This window comes from Chelonoidis abingdonii, chromosome 11 (assembly GCF_003597395.2).
Source record: "Chelonoidis abingdonii isolate Lonesome George chromosome 11, CheloAbing_2.0, whole genome shotgun sequence".
In the NCBI taxonomy this organism is placed as follows: domain Eukaryota; kingdom Metazoa; phylum Chordata; order Testudines; family Testudinidae; genus Chelonoidis; species Chelonoidis abingdonii.
Genome location: NC_133779.1, coordinates 38,954,099 through 38,959,071, shown reverse-complemented (window position 1 = coordinate 38,959,071; position 4,973 = coordinate 38,954,099).

The following is a 4,973-nucleotide window of genomic DNA, read 5'->3' as shown; positions in this document are numbered from 1 at the left end:
CCCCACTGCCCTCCCTCTCTGCAACAGCCTGGCCTTTTTTGGGGAAGAAGGGTGGTCATCTCCTCGCTGCCTCATCTAGGGAGTGCTGGCTCCACTCAGGTGCCAGGGCAGGGCAACTGGCTGGCTCAAGGGGGCGGGGAATGGGATACAGAGCCTTTCCCTTCTCTGGATGCGTCTACACTGCTGTAGGAGGGGTGTTTGCAGCCCGTGTAGGTGTACTCAAGCTAGCTTTGATCTAGTGGGCTCTGACAGCAGGGAAGCAGCGGCATGGACGGCAGTGCAAGCTAGCTGCCAGAGCAAGGACCAGGATCTGGGGAGGGAGGGAGGAGTTCCTGCCATCTGTACTCACGCTAGCTAGATGACAGCTCACTGGATAGGTCTACTTGGGAGCCCCTGTTGTCCGTATGGCCCCTGGAAGCAGGATGGCTGCAGGCTGTACTCCCAGCCGTGTGCCCTCCAGCTGTGGGGCTCTGTCTAGGGGCAGCTTGCTGCTTGCTCCACTGACTGGGGGGGGTGGAATCCAGGGGTTCCCCCTGCTCCAGGGATGTCAACACCCTGTACTCAGAGCCCTGCAGCCTCGTGCACTGAGCTTGGCATTTCTGCAGCTGGGATAGGGCCTTCCCCACCCCACCCCTCACCCCCTCCAGGCCTGGAGCCCCTTTCTGCGGCTCCCGCACCCCCTGTGCCATACGCATGCACAGCTCGGTTCAGCCTCTCCACAGCAGGGCCCAGGATGAGTCAAGCTTTCATCCCCGCAGTGTGTGAGTGGGTTCAGTATGACGCTTGGTGCCCATGTCCCTAGCATGGCACATGTGGGGGATCCAGGCTGCACAGAACATGGTGCATTTCCTCCCTGCAGGGCTGACCAGTTGTGTGCATGGCCAGCTGCCCGGGTGCATGATGCGATGGCCCTGTACCTGCCTAGCGGGATGAGGACCCAGGGAGTGTAGCGAGGGAACATGTCTGCAAGTCTGCGCAGCTGCAACTGAACCCCCTGAAGTAGGGCTTCCCGGGGGGGCAGTATTCTCCATTTGATCAGTGTCCAGGGAGGTGCAGGGCCCTGGGATTTGGGCTGTAGGGTCCAACCAGCACAAACAGCAGGGCAGGAGCAAGCCGAGCATAGAGAGGGCAATCACAGCGGGCACTTTGGGGCTCCATCTATTACAGTGGGGAGGCGCTGAGGGGCAGCAAGGCAGAGCCAGCCAGAGAATCAGATGCCAGCAGTGCCAAGCTAGGCTGGGGTCGTGGCCAGTAAGGGTGCATCTATGTTGGATGGGCTGGAGGGACCCACCCTCTTGCCTCTACGAGGGGCCGCAGTCAGGCTGCATGGGGGCTGGGTGGGGTGCTGCAACACCCTGGTGCTCTACTCGCTTGCGGGTGGCATTAAGACTTCTGGGGACACATCCCCTCAGCAGCCGCCACTGTAGGGTTGCTTGTGCAGTGCATTGTGGGAGAACGTGTCTGTTCCTTTGGGGGATCCTGGCTGGCAATGGTCTGAAGCCAGCAGCCCAGTAGATTAGCAAGCACTCGGGGTCTCTGCCTGCAGCCATCGTTCTAAGGCATAGGTGTGGTCCTGCTAGCTCTCTGGGTTGGTGGGTGTCTCCAGCTAGGTGGCTGTTTCTGTGTACATGGGGGTGACATGCGTCCCTGAGTGCTTGTGTGTCTCCTTGTACATGTATGTGCCTCTGTTCATGTGTGTGCACGCACAGATGTTTGCATGTGTCTCCATGCACCCTGCATGGGGATACATGTGTCTCAATGTACATGTACCGTCCCAGCCAGCAACTCCAGCTGCTAGGAGCAGCTGCAGAAAGAGCCAACGCAGGAAGTGCTGCCCTAGGGAGGAAGGGATACATTGGGGCCCAGCTAGGCCACTCCTCGTCCCAGGAGCCCCCTAGACACAGCAGAGCTGTGTAAGGCAGACTCCTGGCCTGCCAAAGCTGGGACCTCTGGCCATGCAAACTCAGCAGTTTTGCCCTGAGTTTCTCTGCCCTGCATGGTTGGCTGTGTGCTCTAACCCTCTCTCTCCCCATCCCTCAGTCGCTTCACCTCAGTGTCACTCCACCCTGGCCTTCTTCCCCGTGCCCCCTCTCCCTCCCTTCCAAAAAATTCATTTGCTTCTATCACATGGTTCGTTGGGCTGGTGCATTCTACCTCTTCCCCACCTGGTGTCTGTCTGGGCTGGAAACTCTTTGGGGCAGAGACTCTCTGCTATTTGGTGTTTGTCCAGCTCCTAGCACGCCAGGGCCCTGTTCTGGGTTGGTCCTTAGCCCTGCTGTAATCAACATGATGATTATTATATTATAGGAATAATGTGTGTCTGTGTCTGTATACACATGTGTGTGCATGTATGTCTCTGTATCCATGGTCATGCATGCGCGTCTCCATGTGAATGCATCTCTTTATGCACATGTGTGTTTCCAGGCTCACCCGTGTGTGCAGAGCGTTCACGCCTCTCTGGCTAACGCGTCAGTTCCCCGGGTGGGGGGAGGGGGGAGGCAGGAGATGGAGCTTCCGATGAGATCAAATGTTTGTTTATTTTACAGATGACTCATTCCTGGATTCCCCCCCCCCCCCCACCTGTGTGTGCGTTGACTCACCCTGCCTGTCACTGCAGGTCTCAAACCAGCCCCTGCTGCTCACAGCGGCTCGTCATTAACGCTCCCCTCTCACCGCAGCCTGTTATCCCAGCCAGGGAACAGGCTGCTCAGCCTCACCTTTGCAGGAGAATTTCAGGGGGAGGTGCTGAAGGTTGGGACTGAGGGGCAGCATCGCTCAGAGACAGGGGCCCCCAGGCATGGAATAGCAGGGGACCTGCGGGTCAGGTAGAGCTCTGGGTCTGCATGTGTTGTTCCTTTGGGCTGAAATCGTCCTCCAGTCCCCTGTGTCTGCTGGTATGTCCTTCACCCCGCTCCCGGGGGCAGCTCCAGGGGCTGGGACAGGCCGGAGAGCACCAAATCTAACCTGTGCCAGTCTGTGCCAGCCAGAGAGCGGGCCTCAGGCTCAGGGCTGGAGCAGCTGGCAGAGCGCAGCAGGGCCGTGCGGCAGCAGCCGTCCACGGGAGTGGTGCCCATGTAACCTGCTGAGGGGTTTGGTCCCCTGGACTTCAATAGCAACCCACCAGGCCCATGCTGGATCAGGGCCCGTTAAGCTGGGTGCTGCACACACACACACGGAGCATCCCAGGCAGAGAAGCCGGACAAAGGGCAGGAGGAGACGCGACTGGTCCATGCTCACACAGGGAGTCGGTGACAGAGCTGGGAACAGTCACCACTGGACCGTGCTGCCCTTGGCTACGGCAAACCGATCCGGTGGGTTTTGATGCCCAGAGGATGGGAGCCGTTAGCCTGCAGGGCTGGTGACCTGGCAGGGGGAGCTTGAAGCCCTCAGGGGATGTCCACACTGCAGAGTAAGCCTCGGCTTGCAGTGGCTGGACCCAGGTCTCACATCCACATTGCACTGTGCAGCCCTTCTGACCCGGGTCCACGGCTCGAGCTGCATCCACACTGCAAATCAGCAGGGCTTGGCCCTGATGCTCAGTGGCACTCGGGCTCTGACCCACCCCTCCCCACCGCAGCAGGCTCGCTGACCCGGGTCAGACTGATTTGTGTGTGGACGAGAGGGGGCTTGGTCTCACAGCTGAGTCAAAGCCCAGGCGTTGTACGCAGTGTAGCACCACAGGTTGGTGTTTCCCTCCCCAGGTCCTAGGGTGAAGCTGGGGACGGTGCGGCCAGGGGAGGGGATGGTGCCCGGGCGAGCACAGGGCCACGCAGGCAGAAAGAGCAAGAGCAGCAGAAAGAAGTGGCAGGAGGAAGGCCGCCGTGACTGTCCCAGTCATTGTGAAAGTGACTCTGGCAAGCAGGGCCTGGGAACGGTGGCCACCGTGCTCTGAGTCAGAATAGCCTCCAGTTCTTCAAAAGACCGTCAACAACTCGGAGAGCTGCGCGGAGCAGCTGCTGGCTAGCTGTGGTAGCAGGGCTGAGTTCGGGGAAGTCGGAGCTGCTGGGCGAGAGCCGGCTGTTTGCTGAACCCCGGCTGCCCTCTGTGTGCGTCATTCGGGCGTGTGCACCTGGCTGATTCTGGGCAAGCAGGTGCAGGCCTGCTCCGCACCGGGATGGGAGAGACCACCTCTTGCTGCAGGGAGTGGCGCTGGGGGCTTCAGCAGGTGTCCTTCTCTCTCTGAGTCAGCACCCCAGGGCAGGGCTCTGAGTCCACACTGAGGGAGGTGGCCCCTTCTAGGTGAGAGGTGACAGCGACTTGGCACTTTCCTGGGGGGCCGTGCACTAAGCAGATTACGACCTCGGTATCCACCTTTGCCTAAAATTCCCCTTCCACTTTCAACTGGATGCAGCGTTTTTCTCGACTACTTTCCTAAAACCATTGCATGGCATTGCTGGGGGGGATTGGTAAAACAGCTGCTGCCTCCCACCCCAGAGGTGGCTGCATTCCAGGGCCAGGTGGAGTGATTTCTGTATAAACAGCTGCTGCGTTCCGGCAGCAGGTGGAGTTAAACAGCTGCTGCCTCCCAATCCCGAGGTGGCTGCATTCCCGCGGCAGGGAGAACGATTCTTGTGTCTGTCGCTCCCTGGGGAGGATGGAGGCATTGCTTCTTCGCAAACGGCGCCGAGAGTTGCAGGCTGTGACATGCCTTCTGAGACACCCCCATGGCACCTGGGCCTCCGGCCTTGGGAGTTTAAGCAGATAAATCCCTGGAAAGCACTGTGTGAGCATAGTCACAGTCAAGAGACAGCGAAAGGGTTAACCTGTCAAAGGCATACTCACCTTCTGGGGGCGCTGATGATACTAAAAGAACTAGCCATCGCCTGGGTGCCAGCAGGCCCCAACTGGTCATTTCACGCATTACCCTCCATCCGACAGATGGGGAAACTGAGGTACGGGAAGGGGCGGGATTCATAGAATGTTTCAGAGCTGGGCCAGAGGACCCAGGTGTCCTGAGTGCTAATGAAATGAGT